This window comes from Miscanthus floridulus, chromosome 10 (assembly GCF_019320115.1).
Source record: "Miscanthus floridulus cultivar M001 chromosome 10, ASM1932011v1, whole genome shotgun sequence".
Classification (NCBI taxonomy): Eukaryota; Viridiplantae; Streptophyta; class Magnoliopsida; order Poales; family Poaceae; genus Miscanthus; species Miscanthus floridulus.
In genome coordinates, this window is record NC_089589.1 from 111,851,947 (window position 1) to 111,869,543 (window position 17,597).

At 42.6% G+C, this 17,597-nt stretch overlaps 1 pseudogene; it reads right to left on the reverse strand.

Moving 5' to 3' along the window:
- Positions 1–783: 783 nt before the first annotated feature.
- On the reverse strand, positions 784–13,545 carry LOC136485333 (cysteine-rich receptor-like protein kinase 10; annotated as a pseudogene).
- Between the last annotated feature and the right edge of the window lie 4,052 nt (positions 13,546–17,597).

The window sequence follows — 17,597 nt, forward strand, 5'->3', positions numbered from 1 at the left end:
CACGAAATTGACTTCAGTCATACTTATCTTCTTGTCTCCTGTATTTATCACGCTTATGTTATTTCACTATCATGCAAAGTTGGCCAAACCTTTGATGATCAGATTTCATTCTTCAAACCAACTAGTTCAGACTTCAGACATCACCCATGTTCTACTGTGCTCTCCAGTTGCAGCTGAAAGATGCTGGATTTTGATTTACGAGTTGTTGAAGACAGGCCAGCCGTCATCAGTAATGTATCCATGTAAACATGCCCATAAAAGGAAAACAGAAGCAGAAATGCTTTTCCGATCTTTTTCGTTGCCCCATTCAGTTAGGTTCTAACAACAGGATCCATGGAAGGTTTTTATGGGAAAGAGAATTGGGAACTGCTGGAGTTGCTCACTAAGGCTTTATTTGGCTGCACACGAATCCATCCCAATCCACGTGGTTTGAGAGGGATTGAGGTGGAATTTAGTTTAAGTTCCACCTCAATTCCTCTCAAACCACGTGGATTGGAGTAGATTTGTGTGCAGCCAAACAAGCACTAAAGGAAAATTCGGAAAAGAGATTTATGTGCTTCTCTTCCATTTAATACCTTTCAACTTCCGGAACCTCCTCGCTCTACCAATCCTGATGTGGATTGATCTATGCACGTACCAATGTAGGGCCAAGGTGCGATCACACGTATGGCCTACATTGCCAATGAACTAACATTTATTATCTTGTTTTATATTGATATATACAATTTCAGAGATGAAACAATTAACGAAAGCTTCTGAATGGACAACCACTACCATTGAAAACTATCTGCCATCTACAGCGGAAATTGTCATTCCATTAACACTGGATGCCACAACAACAGTTGAAGGCTCGTTTGTCACCCTGAGGTCGAAAAATGCAGGGTGCTTCGGTGCAGGTAGGGTCACACTGTCGTTGCTAAGCTTTGCAACAACCTCTGACATGGTGGGTCGATCAGCTGCACTCTCTTGCACACAAAGCAGAGCTATGTTGATACATCTCATAATCTTTAGTGTATGAGAGTCACTGGAAAATAGTGATGTATCTACGAGTTGAAGCCATGTTTCGTCATTCCACATCTGCCATGCCTGCAGCGTAAAAGTGTACAGATACCAAATACGTAGACAAACTCTCAATGATCTGAGCAGGTTGCTTCCAATGATCTACTCCAGAAGAAGGGGGAGAGAAAAAAACTTTAAGCACTGACAGTTAGTGAGTGGTGGATGGTGTAAGACATGCCAGTGATGCCACTCAAAACTTTGTTCTTTCCATTTCTGGTAGATCTTTGGAAACATAAATGACTACATATTTATATCGTAGACATACTCACGTGTCCAAGAAGGTTAATGAATTCTCCATATCGATGAAAACTTGATGTTCTTGTTCCACTGACAATCTCAAGCATTAGCACACCAAAGCTGAATAGATCAGATTTGACTGAAAAGAGGCCCTCGCTGGCATACTCTGGAGCCATATAACCACTGAAAGGATGTGTATCAGAAACACTGAAATGACATAACAGTATTGGCGGTATTACAGCAAGGATGGATCGTAGTAATTCATATGAAAATCTTACTATGTCTCAGCGATCCTTTTTGTATTCCCCTCGGTATCATTTGTCCTAACACAACTGGATTCAGGCGCTTTGCCGGGTGCCGAATGCACCCGGCAAAGGCTACTTTGCACTCGGCAAAGCCTTTGCCGGGTGCAGCACTCGGCAAAGAGCCTCCGGCAAAAAGTTAGTCGGCAAAGATCACATGTGGAGATGTCTGGGTTTTAGGCAGCCGACGTCGCAACTTGCTCGAAACTTTCTCAATGTTTTACCAGGGCCTCCACATGTGATAACAAGACACATCTACAAGTTTCGTGATTTTCGGTCATCGTTTGGATTTTATATAATTTAAATAAACTTCCCCCGTGAGTACATCATCATGTTACGACAACATGATGCGCGACATTTCATGCCACTTCCTGCATACGGCCTCGACATAGCCTAAATATCATGAATACTATTTTTTGAATGACCAAAATCCATTATTTCATGTACCTGCAGTTCAAATTTGGAATAGTCGGAAATATTCAATGAAACAGAAAAAATTAAGGAAATATAGTTAAAAAACTCATAATTGTCCCAAATTTTGAAATAGGGATATATATTACTATAGCAAGTCCCCACAAAAAAAATAGGGTCAAAAAAACAAAAAAAAATAATTTGCCGGGTGCCACCACGGGCACCCGGCAAAGAAGCCTTTGCCGGGTGCCAGGTCATGGGGCACCCAGCAAAGAAATTTAAAAAAAATAAAAAAATTCTTTGCCGGGTGCCTAACGGGGTGGCACCCGGCAAAGGATGATGGCAGCTGGCCGCCGTCAAGCCGGCCACCTTTGCCGGCGGCCATATTTTGCCGAGTGGCCGGCATCCGGCAAAGACCAATTTTTGCCGACGGCTGGAATTTGCCGAGTGCCCGGCACCCGGCAAAGGCTGCTTTGCCGGAGGTCTTTATTTGCCGGGTGCCTCCAGGCCTGGCACCCGGCAAAGAATCCCTTTGCCGGGTGCCCGATAAAAAGCACCCGGCAAATTTTTTTGCTCCCGGCAAATCAGCCGTTTCCTGTAGTGTAAATATTTTTGCAAGCCCAAAATCTGAAATTTTAGGGCTCATTTCACTGTCCAGAAGAATGTTGCTTGCTTTGAGATCTCTATGGATGACACGCAGAAGAGAGTGCTTATGTAAATAGAGAAGTCCATGTGCTATCCCATCTATTATTGCTAGGCGTTTACTCCAATCTAATAAAACTCTCCTTGTTTCATCTGCAAACCAATATAACATAAATATATATTAAACTAAAAACATTTTGCACTTAATGAACAAAGAATTTGTTGTACTGTGGTACTGTGAGAGGTAATACCAAAAATGAATAAATCCAAGCTTTTATTTGGCAAATATTCATATATTAGTATTTTTTCCTGCCCATGATAACAACATCCCAAGAGCCTGACCAGATTTGTGTGCTGGAGCTTAGCTATGAGTGGAATTTCGTTTTGGAACTCTGCTAGGCCTTGCCCTGAATGAGAAGCAAGTCTTTTAACTGCGATCTCTACTCCATCAGGAAATTGGCCCTAGAGACAAGTGAAAAAGAGATGGGATTAGTGACACAATTTTGCAATTTCAACTGTCCCCTTTGACACTTGACTAACGTTCTGACCAAGATAATAGGCTAATGCAGAGTGTTGCACAGTATACAAATCTGTTTCTCAGCATTCAGTCATTGACTGATTTTCTCTTCTTGTAAGCTCATGCTTGTGTTTTCTTTACCCTCTTACCTTGTCTACAGGACCAAAGCCTCCTTGCCCAAGTTTGTTTTCTTCTGAGAAAGTACATGTGGTGTTATGTGGCTGCTAGGATTGAGAGGAGAGAGTCGAGGGGAGAGAGAGCCGGCCGCGGGGCGTTTGCCCACGGCCGGGCAAGAGGGAAGGGTTTTCCTTCTTAATTCTTGCTTGATTAGATCGATACATCTCCTCTCCTTATATAGAGAGGTTTACTTGACTCACAAGCAAGACTTACTTGACCCTTAAGTAAGCGACCCTTATCTCTAATTAACCCTAACACTAATGGGCTATACAGCCAACCCAGGCCCAATAGGCCCCTGACGCACTACTACAGAATGGACTTGTTGTCCCGGGCGGTAACAGCCTTTAGTCCAGGTTACCGCGCCGGGACAACGATCCCGGGACTAAAGGTGGAACCTTCAGTCCCGGGTCATCGAGCCGGGACTAAAGAGGGACCTTTAGTCCCGGTTGGTAACACCAACCGGGACTAAAGGCCCTCCAGCCGAGCCCCTTTAGTCCCGGTTGGTAACCCCAACCGGGACTAAAGGTTCCTTTTCTTTTTCATTTTTTTTTGTTTAATTTGTTTTCAGTTCAGTTACACGTATTTGTTTAATATATAATATGTTTTTATGTACGTATTCTACGCTGCAAATATAAATACACACATGCGTATAATTACATCTAATTCTCATCTTGAGCATTATTATATTCGAATAAAGTATGAAACTATATATATTATAGATATATATATGTATATATACAACACTTTCATAATCTTGTTCTCGAAAATAACGATATCAATAAACATTTAATTTACATCATTTATTCCTTAGGATCAAAGTAGAACTCGCCGTTGGGATTTAGCACTTTTTCTAGAAGATATCCTCCTATTGACTCTTGAACTGCTTTCAGATGGTCTTTTTGCATGACCCTTCGTTTCAACCATTCAGTCTTGCATTTGAAATAAAAGGAAAAGTATTAATACACATATATGTATATATATTCATTTAAAAATAAATAAAAATTGATATATACGTACTCTGAGGACATCTTCAGGAGTTCTTCTTATGTGCGCAGTGATAAATTCACAAACGTAGTATCCACACAAGTTATTACCTGGTTCCTGCCGCAAACACCACTGTACGAGAAGAAGATTATTCTCATCATCTCACACGTAAATTGAAGTACGATATAGTAATTAAACACGTGGGGAAGTGTATATAGTACAACTTACTGGTATTTCAACTACATTAAGTGGTGCCTTGCAATCCTTGCGATGTTGCCGAATAAACTCTTTCCAAACCCTGTGCGACCAATAATGTACGATCGTTAATAAATTATGGCAAAGTCTATTCAATAATAGTTGTGCGCGAGAGATCGAAATTACCCCTGGATAATGTCTATCATATCTTGGTATAGTGCCCGTTCTTTTCTCAACGAGTCAAAGATTAGTAACCGACTTGAGTTTAACTCAATGACAATGAGTATCCAGTGAAAACTGCATTGGTTTATACACACACGTACATGCATATAAGTTGTATTGATATTACATAAAATGTGTAGACTACATTATTATTAACACTTACTCAAAGTTGTACGGGAAAAGTATTGTTGTCTTGTCGTGCTGCTTCACGAAGAACATCATGATATTCTCCTGTGCTTCAGATACCCATCGCTCCTTGACAATAATACCGGTTTTGAATACGATATAAGGATCAATGAAGCCAACACTGGTGTCTTGTATTCTTTGGAGCTCTGACATCTGGAATCTGTATATAAATATAAGTTACATGTGAGGATAATTATATACACGTACGCATGGAAGTGAGTTTATTAAATAAAAGTAAGAATCACTTACAAACAAAAGGAGCTAATGATTGATTTGTCCAGAGCGTCCATGTGGTATAGTTGATGCAATTCTTTGAAACTAATATGTAAGATGTCATCGCCACGGAAGTAATGATGGTCTCTAAATCTGACAAAGATCCACTGCTCACCCCTGCCACACGCCTGCATGTACCACTTGTTGAGCAAGTACATTTGCGTACCCAATTCATTCAGAGCCGCAGGGTTGTACAGACTTTTGCCATATTTATAAGTCTTCCAGGTATCAACTTCCAGGTTCTGGATTGGAGCTTTGCCCGTCAATTGATCCAAGGTTAAACCAGTATCTTGAAAAAAAGCATTAAGGGCTTGAACCGACACTTCTCCAGAGTTGTCTGGTCGATAGACTTCTATGTTGGAACCATATTGATTAGCAACAACAAGATTTTACATTGGTTGGTTCTGTTGTCCGAGCTGTGGGACATCCTTCCCTGATGCTCTTTTCCTTTTCTTATCTGCATCATGTGACTTCACGAGGGAGCGGTCATAGTCTGATAGTGGCGAAGGCTTACAAAGTTCAATCATCTTTTTCTTGTGAGCATCGACCTTCTGCCTCAGCACCTCTCGTGGTAGGTAAAAGTACGGCTTCTCCTTAAGCTTCGCTTGACTCTTCTTTTTGGTATCTATAAAAAAATCTTTCACTTTTTTGTCTTCTTCAGCTGCTATTTGCTCATCAGTCTTTTCAGAAAGTATTTCTTGAGAAATAACTCTTTTTCTCGGGGTCTTCTTTGCCGCCGAGACCTTAGACGTCTTTGTAGTGCGTCGCTGTGGAGGGGGTGGGGGCGGTGTTGGAGACCGGCGTGGAGGCGATGTGGCCGGTGTTGGTGGAGACCGGCGTGGAGGCGTTGGAGATCGTTGTGGAGGTGGTGGGGCCGGTGTAGGAGTTGGAGATCGTTCTGGAGGCGATGGGGCCGGTGTAGGAGTTGGCGATCGCCGTGGGGATGAAGTCGTCTCGCCCCCCGCGATGCTGTGATGAGATGGGGAATGAATGATTAGGCTAGGCTGGGGGGAGACCCTGCTACAAAAACAAGTTGTGTGTCAATTATTTTTTAAGCCAATAGAAAATTAATGGAAAATAATATTTCATTCACTTTCATTCGTACCTAGGGTGAGGTAGGGGAAGCGGTGGCGCCCCAGGAATGATGATGAAGCGTTTGCGCCATTGAATAAATGTCTTTTCTGCTTCTCCTAGTGTCTTCTCCCCATCACCGCCTTCAATGTCAAGAGGAACATTGCTGTAACCTTTGAGCACTCTATCGACCGAGACGCAAGCATATCCAGGTTGAATAACTGACCCATGGATTCTTGGTGTCTTCGTTCGGTCTATTGGAGATACAACCCCGACAGCCACCATGATTGATGCATTATTACCATCTGGAATGTGCAGCTCACATGTTGTTAGAGGCTCGGTAATGTCATCAATAGGGAAGCGCAACCCAGCGTCGTCTTGAATAACTGGCAGCTCCGTAGAAGCACAACTGCTTTTCATCTGACCAACGGGGCTAATGGTGACTCCCGGCGTTGATTGCGATTGCATTTGACTCATTGCTAGCTGCACTTGCCTCTTGATCTCCTCCTGCATTCTTGCCTCAAGAGATTTTTCTTGTTCACGTGATTCAAGCAATGCTTGTCGTGACTCATCAACAAATTGCTCCAATGCACGGATTCATTCTACCTCCTCATCCTTCTTTCTTTGGCGGCTTCTGTAGGTATCCTTGTCTGCTGGGAATGCGTGTAGCCACGGAACCGCCCCATAGCCTCTTATTCGACCACCGTGTTCAGGATTCTCTAGGGCATATGTCAATTCATCCTTCTCTTTGTTGGGCTTGAAAACACCACTATCAGCTTCTTCCCTAGCACGAGCTAGTCTCTGTGTTGCTCTCTCAAATTTTTAGCCGAAAATTAGCTTGCCAGTGTCTGGGTCTAGGCTTCCCCCATGAGCGTAGAACCAATTCTTCGTGCGTTGAGGCCAGTTCTTCTCTATTGTTTCAGGTATGATTCCCTTGGCAGTAATCTCTGCTTCTAGGTTCTGCCACTTGGGAATAGCACTCTTATAACCACCTGATCCCATGCGATGATGGTATTGCTTCTGTCGGGCATTCTGCCGATTCCTCATCACACGTTCCTCACTGTCTTGGGATGTCTTGTATTCTACGAAGGCATCCCAATGGGACTCCAACTTGACAAATGCCTTAGCATTGAAATTCGGCGTAGCATTCTTCAAGATAAACTTTTTATACAATGTCTTCTTCCAACTCTAGAACAATGTTGCCATCTTCTTCATTGTCCAATCCCTCACTAGCTCCTTCAAAGCATCATCTGCTTGTAATGTGAAATGCTGAGTGATATCTCTCCAAGCTAGGTTCTTGTCACGATCAGATACAAAACTAACATTAGGAGCGGATATCTTCTGCTTCCATTCACGAGCACTAACTAGGATCCTATCCCTTACAATGAACCCACATTGATTGACATATGTCTGAGCATGTGGTCCCAATGGTTTGCCGGTGTCGGTGTCGAATTTTGATATTATGAAACGGCCTTCTAATGGCTTTTTTGGCCCTCGGACTTTCCTACTTTTGTCGGTGGTTGATGTAGATCCAGAGACCGGCTACATGAGTAGAAACACAACGATTAACAACAAATATACGTACGCATGCATCTATAAGAGATGATAGATAATCGAATATACCTCGCCAGTATTTTCTTGCGCGACAATTTGTTAATCTTCAACCACCGGCATATTCAGGATATCCTCATAATCAGCAAAGTACTGACTCGTGTCATCTACATCCACATTGGTGCCGGCGTTGATAATATCCGCCATTATGTCATCACTCAAGTTATCATTCGGAGTAGCCATTTGTATCTTCAAGATAACACATAGATAGAATTACTATGGTACATAACATAAGTACATGTGATAACACATATAGAATTACTAAATCCAATTAAATATAATAACACATAATATTTCATCAACATGGAAATAAGTACATGTATATATATACACATAGAATGATACAATATATTTTCTCTCTCTCTCAACACATAGAAATAAGTGCATATGTCTATATCTCTAGATATGCATGTGATACACATAGAATGTCTCTCTAGATACAATTTTCTCTCTCTCTCAACACATGAAAATAAGTACATGTATATATACATATAGAAATAATTAAGTACATATGTATACATATAGAATCTCTCTCTAGATATAATATATATAGAGAGATAGAATATATAATTACTAAATCCAATTAAATAAATCTAACATGAAATTAGATAAACTAGTAAGATAATACATTTTAATCTAACATATATAAAAAACTATAATAAAAAACTATCTAAAAAAACTATCTAAATAAAATACTAATTAAATTTTAATACATTTAAATCTAATATATCAAAAACTATCTAAAAATAACTAAAAAACTAACAATAAACTACTAATTAAAATTGAATACATTTTAATCTAACATACAGCCGAGACTTTGTAAAAAAAATCTAAAAAACTTGGCCAATCGAGAGCAGCAGATCAAGATCGAGTTCGACGGAGGCCGTACGGCGTGGGCGCGCGGAAAGCGTCGGCGACGGAGGGTGGGGTCGGGTGCGGCGGCGGAGACGGGATGCGGCGATGCGGGCCTAGAGAATGGCGCGGCCGGGCGGGGGTAGACGACGACGGCGGCGTGGCAGAGACGAGCTCGACGATGGCGGATGGCGCGGCCAGGCGGGGCTGAGCGACGGAGGCGAGATCGAAGATGAACAGAACAGACGTTCGATATATATAGCCCGCGACCCTTTAGTCCCGGCTGGTAACACCAGCCGGGACTAAAGGACATCAATATCGTTGCCAGGTTGCCTCGGACCTTGGATGAGGATCAGCATCATAATGAACTTCCGCTTCATGCATAACCATGGAGGAAGGTTGTAGATACATAGAGTAACTGGCCAAGTGCTATGACTAGTGCTCTGCTCTCCAAAAGGATTCATACCATCTGTACTTAAGGCGAACCTTAAGTTTCTAGCCTCATTTGCAAACTCTGGAAATTCCCTGTCTATCGCTCTCCACTGGGACCCATCAGCCGGGTGTCTCAGCATATTGTCTACCTTACGGTCTTCTTTATACCACCGCAACAACTTTGCATGGTCTTTATTTCTGAACAAACGTTTTAAGCGTGGTATTATAGGAGCATACCACATAACCTTGGCAGGGATTTTCTTTCTAGGATGTTGTTCACCCTCGACGTCACTAGGATCATCGCGCCTGATCTTATACCGCGATGCTTTACATACCGGGCATTCATCCAAATTCTCGTATTCATTGCCATGGTAGAGGATGCAGTCATTAGGACATGCATGTATCTTCTGGATTTTTAATCCCAATGGGCAGACAACCTTTTTTGCTTCGTACGTAGTGGTGGGCAATTCATTTGGCTTCGGAAGCATCTTCTTTATGAGGTTCAATAAATTCCCAAATGCCTTGTTGGATATACCATTCTTTGCCTTCCACTGTAGCAATTCCAGTGTTGTACCCAGCTTTTTTTGCCCCTCTTCGGCCGTCGGGTATAGCAACTTCCTATGATCCTCAAGCATGCGCTCGAACTTAACTTTCTCTTTTTCACTTTCCCATTCTTGTTGTGCATCACGAATGGCATCGCCAAGAGCATCACCGAGATCATCTTCTACCGCTACCTCTTCTTCATCTCCCCCAATTGTAGTATCATCAAAGGCACCATACTGAGCAATAATGTCATCAATGTCTAAATCTTCTCCTTCACCTTCTTCCATCATGATCCCGTTTTCTCCATGCTTAGTCCAACATATATAGTTTGACATGAAACCTGACTTAAGCAAATGTGAATGAAGACTCATTGAGCTTGAATATTCCTTTAAATTCTTACATAGGGCACATGGACAGCACATGAAACCATCCCGCTTATTTGCCTCGGCCACACCTAAGAAATAGTGCAAGCCCTCAATAAAGTCTTGGGAGCGGCGATCGGCATTGTACATCCAATGGCGTGACATAATCTGTATTACACGACAAATTATGAAAACCTTGAACATAATTTAGTATTTTATTACACAACATAAATGACACACACACGGTTGATTAATTAACTAAGTCTGGCTACAACATAAGCAATCCCAACTATCACTAAACAAACTAAAACTACAATGCACTTCAGTAACATAATTATTTCGTGATCGTACGCAACTAAAATAGACAAATCATTCTTCTGTTGAATATCAATAAGCTTCTCCTGCTGGCTCACTGCCTCATCAGCAGCAGCCGCTACCTCAAGCGCACCCAAATTCTGCACGTATGTAGCATAATCTTCCTCCCAGTACCAACCATCGCATCCATTGCCCTCCCACTGTAATTAAAGCCAAAAAATATTTAGTCAAAAATATTCAAGAAAAGCAGGTCAATTAGCCATAAAGATAAAATGCGTAAGAAACTCACATCGCGATCCGGGCACTTGTAGAAAACACGACCCTTGTTGGGTCCCTGTCTCTTGACTCGGTACTCCATCACAATCTTCTGCTTACACTTGCCGCAGATAATGAGAGGGAGTTTTGGCCTCAGTCGTTTCGCAACCGAACGAGAGGCCGATGATCCGGTACCAGTTGTCATCTACTTTCTATACTTATTTTTGCAAACTAGTGTAAATTTCATATTTTCTAAAATGATATATTTAAACAAAACTAGTACGGATTTCACATGTTTCAATAAATAACCATCCGTACTAGTTGACCTTGCTTACGTGATCATCTCGGCCAGCATTTCTCCACCGGACGGCACCGTACTTGGCCAAGGAAGAGCTCCGATTCTACGAGAAAGGGAACACGGTCTTCCACGACCGTTGCCGCTCTCCCTCGTAGCATCAAAGTTCCTCCTTGACGTCCGTTACCGCTCGGCAGAGAACATGTTGGCCGAGCTGAACACGGTCCGCAAGTTCAACTAGTACGGATTTTCTATAATTTTCTAACTATTTACTAAGTTTTTCATTTCATGGAAAATTTAATTCTAAAAAAAGGCATGATTTCTAAGTAGTTCATTTCATGGAAAAAATAATTCTAAGTGACCTGCTCGATATCGGTGAGCTCGCGGACGTTTAGGTTGCCGAGGATAGTAACATTTGTAGATGACATTTGTAGGTCTGAAGTTATCAAATATCCATCAAATTATAGCTCAAAAACATGTTTCAATAAATAACCATCCGTACTAGTTGACCTTGCTTACGTGATCAACTCGGCGAGCATTTCTCCACCGGACGGCACCGTACTAGGCCAAGGAAGAGCTCCGATTCTACGAGAAAGGGAACACGGTCTTCCACGACCGTTGCCGCTCTCCCTCGTAGAATCAAAGCTCCTCCTTGACATCCGTTACCGCTCGGCAGAGAACATGCTCGCCGACTTGAACACGGTCCGCAAGTTCAACTAGTACAGATTTTCTACAATTTTCTAACTATTTTCTAAGTTTCTCATTTCATGAACTAATTTAACTTTTGTTTATCCAAACATATATGCAAATCATCATGTGATTTTGAGCTAAAAATGACATATAAAAGCATAATAAAGTCCAACATATAAAGTTACACATGCATCTACATCGCAAAATGAGATAAACTACTGATAAAACATAAGTGGATTAAGTTTGTTACCTCCAAAATCGAAGAGCAACACCAATGGAGGGGGAGAGAGCAAGAACAACAGCAAGCTGAAAAACAGAGGCAGTGAGTTTGAATGGAATGGCTCGGGCTCGGGGAGGAAGAAATGAGCTGAATTATAGGCCGGGATTATTAGTCCCGGTTAAGGGTCCAAACCGGGACTAAAGATTAATCTTTATTCCCGGGGCATCACCCAAACCGGGACTAAAAGCTTTAGTCCCGGCTGGTATTACCAGCCGGGACTAAAGGTCGCGGACGACCGTTGGGCAGGGACCTTTAGTCCCGGTTGGTATTACCAACCGGGACTAAAGGGTCCTTTAGTCCCGGGGGCAAAAAATGCCGAGACTAATGCCAAATTGGGACATCGTTCTAAAGTATGTTCTCTAGTAGTGACGTACTCTAACATGTGGCCTCTAATACTTGTGAGAATTCATAAATATTTAATTCTGAATTCCTTCCATCTAGTCCCAAAATCTGTGCTTCGTCTTCATTCGTGTTCGTGTTGCCTGGTTAAGACTCCGTGTGATACTACAAGTTAATGTACTTTATACACTCATAAACGAAAGACTTTTCTGTAGATTTGATGACCCTTTTTGTTCTGTCGCATTCTGAACAAAACGATGATGCAGATAAACAATACCAGTAGTAGTAGAGCAACCAAGGAAATGGCCACAACTTTACCTATAGGTGCTATATATTGAGTGTAAACAGTTAGTTGGTTGCAAAGCATGATATGGTGACAACGAAAGTAATATTATTGTATTTAGTCGGTATATATAAGTACTATGGGAAGAAAGGAAAGGACTGCATACTCTTGGGTTTTGGTGATGGTAGCAGCGGGACAGGCTGTGGTGATGGTGATGGACTTGGAACAAGAGCACTCAAGGACCCCGAGCTCCATGTCGGCTCACCGGCGAAGAACTTATTCGTATCGTACCTCAAACTGCACCGCAGACCAAGAACACGCCCCCTCGCCGCCCGGCGAAGTTGGCTGTGGCCAGGTCGCTGAAATTTTGGATGCAGTTGTAGCAGATATCTTGAACCAGGTCAGGAGCGCACTGTGCCAAGCAGTAGAGCTGTGGAACAGTGGTGCTCCCATCATTCGTGCCCATACGGATTGCAGCGTAGTGCTTCGTCGTGGAGAGAACTTGCGCTACCGTGTCACTCAGCATCGTCTTGAAGAACTTTGTGAAGTTTCCGGTCGCCGGCTGCTGCTGGTTCATGGCGTCCCACCAACCGGGTAACATGGGCTCTGAGCTGAGATTCATCAGGGTGAGCGCAGCATCGACGACAGATGAGGAATCCATGTCCGAAAAGCGGATGATGCACTCGTCATAGAAGATGGTCGCGTCCTTGCTGAGCCCGCACAGCTGTCTCGCGTCCTTGAACGCGGCATCGACACAGGTGCTGCAGGCAGAAGAGTTGAGGTCGCCACGGCAGAGCGCCACGGCATACACGGTGTTTGGGGCGACACCTGCGGAGCCTTTGGCGAATAGATCGCTGGAGTCGCTGTCTGCTGTAAGGAGCGAGTACGACAGACTGTCGACGTTGTGTTGGTATATGCCGTTGGCCGTGTAGTTGCTGGTGCCGCAGATCTTTCACGGCTGAGCGGCGATCATCGGCGGGGAGCCAAGGATAAGCAGGAGGCTGAGAAGCATGGCTGCCTTGCGCCATATTTATATTAATTAATGCAATACGTACAGCTGCCCCCAAGTTCTCTCTCAATGCAAGATGCTCCTCTCGCTGTCTCGCAAAGTCGCAATTAAGTCACCAGATTGTCCTGGATCAACTCATCCCTAGGTGAGTTGTTTTCTTTTCGCTGAGTTTTTTGTTCTTGGATGCGTAGGCAAGTTAATGGTTTCTTGATTTTTTTTCTTCCTGAGTTCTCAAACCCACCAATCCATAAAATTTGTACGCGGCGACACCATGTACAAATTTGGCCGGCGCCAGAACACATTGGCATGGTGGCAGCGCCTCACTTCCGTGGTAATTGTGGTCACAGTTTGTTCTATTTGCAGGTAATGCATGCCAAACGCATGACGACTTATAGGACAGCAGGCATCATATATGAAGTGCAAAGGAGCCACCAGATAAAGCAGAGGTAGCACATCTCCCCCCTCCCTGAGGGAAGAGGAGGCATATCTCTGTTCTTAGAGTACTCAACAGCCAGGTTTTGGAGGGATCAGTTTTTATAAGGGGAACATCCAAATTTCCGATTAGTCAAGAGATGTTTGAGGAAGCTGAACTGCACAAGACAAGTATGCTGAAATATGTTCGGGTCATCAACTACTAGTTCCTAAAGAACATCCACATCGCGCAACATTTACCATCTGGTTGCATGCTATTTCCATAACAAAACATGAGAGCCTAACCATAGTACATGTGACACCTTTCTTATCATATGAATCTGCTGTCGATGTTAGAAAAAATTATATATTTGTGATTGCTGTGGGTCAGTGATAGAAAGAAAAAAATGTCCACGCAGATCACGATCATTTGTTTAGTTGGTAGCTTGAAAACAGAGTGTTTAGCTAGTTTGGTCATTTTAAATGGAAGGTATCAAAATAAGATAGCTAGCTAGAGCTATGTCCATGCTGCTGAACAATTCTGCCATGGGTTTGATCATTCCTATTGAATGGAGTGCTTTATGATAACGTGTCAAATAATTATTGATGAACACATCTAGAGAGAGGTGAAACCATGTTTACATTCCAACATATTGCCTCTAGCATATATTTCCTACGAAACATCAATGAAATAGTGACTGGTATGAGATTTCATTAATTAATTTACTATTCTTACTTGGCATTCTTAAAACACAAGTATTAAACCCAGCATTGATAATGGCCTTAATGTGAGAAGAGCAGCTGACATGTGGAATGCAGCTATTCTCCTCAAATGTTCTTCTGTGGAATATAGAGTTAGCATTAGCTGTTCAAAAATGAAAAGTTCTATAATGGTTGACTAGGTTTACTTAGTTGCATGTTAATTATGTTTTGCAACAAAGTGCTTAACAGGACCGGACCATTTGTAACACCCTAAAATTTGCATGATTTTAAAATAGAAGAAAATGATTTAATTATGCATTTAGTGAGCATTTAAATTTAGGAAAATAAGAACTTTGTTAAAAATAAAATCAAATATAGGTCTACATACATGTTTATGCATTTATGCTGCTGCATATTATTTTTGTATTGTGTGGTTTGAAATCCAACTTCAAATTGATTTGAATTTGGATTTGAAAATTTCTTTGGAAATTTAGAAAAGAAAAAGAAAAAGAAAAGTCCTCTCTTCCCCTTTCGGCCTGTTGGCCCAGCCGCTCGGCCTCACCCACCCGCAGCCCAGCAGGTGGCCCAGTCTTCCGCCTCTTCCCCTCATAGCTCGGCCTAGTTTCCCTGCAGTCCCAGCTTCCGTTCCCGCGCCCCGCGGCCCAGCCCAGCGCAAGCCACGCCATGCCCCTCCTTTTCCTTCTCCCTCGCTGATGGTCGGGACCGCCCTGTCAGGGCTTTTCCTCCCGTGTCCGCTCCGGACTCCACCGGAGGAGTCCACTGCCGCGCCATACTCCATCGTTGTGGCGTGCCCTGCAAGTTCCACGCCCTCATAAATAGAGCCAGTGCCGTGCCACTCTCGTACCTAATCTTAGAGCCAGCACTGCCCTCACTTTTGCTCCACGCGGTAGCCAAACCCTAGCAGCTCGAGTCGCCACCGTCGTTGTCCACCTCACCGAGCGACCCGCCGTCGCAGTCCTGCCCTCGCCGATGAAAACTCCCTTGGTGAGTTCGCCTTGATCTCCTTTCTCTCCCCGTGCCCTTGTTTTGCTTAGTGGTGGTCCGCAGGCCCTAAACCACGAACGCCGATGAGCTCCTCGCCGCCGTCCATGGAGGTCCGCTGCGCTCGGCCCTGTTCCGGCGACCGCGCTCTCTCTCTCTCCCCCTCCCGATCTAATTCCATCCATCCGATCTAGATCGGACGACCCAAATAGATCTTACCCCTTCGCCTGTCATTTTTACAAAAATGCCCTTATAATTATTTGGATCTCAACATGTCGTCCCTGCATTTATTCTAAAGAGCCCCTGCCTTTTCTTTAAATCGTATCCGCAGTCCTTAGGCAGATTTAAAATCAGATTTTAATTCAAAAATTAAGTTTCACCTATTTACTGTTTTTGCCACTAGTTTTCTACAGGCCATAACTTTCACGTTTTAGCTCCGATTTGACCCGTTCAACTTGCGTTAGGTTCGTAATTTCATAATCTACATGTTCATACTACTGTTAGATATGTTTTCAACTTTTAAAATTTGAGGTTAGATTTAATCCATTATTATATTAAAGGGAATCTTGTTTAATTCATAACTTCTTCGTTTTAGCTCCAAATTTTGTAATCTTCGCGTCTGTGTGATCGTAGCGAGACGTAGATTCGTTTTACAAACTTTTTATCTGGATTTTATGATGATTGGTGTACTGTTCTAATCTATAGCTTTTGTTTGCTATGCATGATTGCTTCTGGATGCTTGTATGTTGTTGTGGTTATCGAGTATAGACGGTGAGCAATTAGTGGGTGACCAAGAGTACTACTTTGACAAGCAGGATCAGTAGGAGCACTTTGTTCAAGACAAGTATAGCATGGGGTCATCCTTATTTCCTATTCACCTTAATACATTTAATTCATGATTGCATGTGTCACCTTGATTAGGATTCCCTAGAATTGATCTTATACTTTGTCTCCTAAGAGAGATGCATTGGGTAGTTTTGTTAGTGCTCAATTAAACCATGATTTTATAACCTGACTAATGGTATATGCAATAAACATTAAAATATGACTTTTTAGCAACTTGGCAACAGGGGCTGGAGTGTTTAGCTACTTTCTAAATGCTTCAAATTCCTCTTCCTAAGGACTTATCTGTAAGTGATCATCCAGGACTTACAGTACAGCTATTAGGGCTATAAGGCTCTGACTTTAGCTCAGTATGAGGACCTTTTCTAGCTTGTTAGTGGTTACCTTTATTGACGTAAAAATAGCTTGATGAATCGGGTATAGGACAGCCTCTACTCTTATGTGTATAGCCATGATGGAACTATGCCATTCGATAGGGGGTTCCTATATCTGTTTGTCGAGTGAATCTAATGGCCCTAACTTGTTAGACAAACCTTTGAAAGGCTTCATAGTGAACCCTGTCTGCTCACCTTGGAAGTGTTTTGTGAGTAATTAATCCGGGCATATGAGTATCACGACTCACAGTGAAAGTGTACAACCTCTGCATAGTATAAAACTGGTATATCAGTCGTGCTCACGGTCGCGAGCAGCCTTGGAACCCTTATGGAATAGATGATCACTAAGAATTATTCGTTTATACTATTCATTATTCATGTTTACATTAATCATGTGTTTATATGGGATTGAAACAACTTGTTGCTACTCTTATGCTAAAATCGTGACAACTAAAAGCTGAACGTTGTTAAACCTGTGTCAAGCCTTTTGAGCCTTATGAACCCCATGTTACACTTGTTAAGTACGACATGTACTTACGCTTGTTTATTTTCATTATTTTGATAAAAATCCCGGATGGGTCACAGATGGCTATGGTAATGACGACTTTCCTGAGGATTACTAGATTTGTGGTTAACCAGTTGACGTCCCTATGATATGAAGCTTCCGCGAGAGATTTTTTTTATACTTCCGCTACATTTATGTGAAAACTATGTCTTATTGTT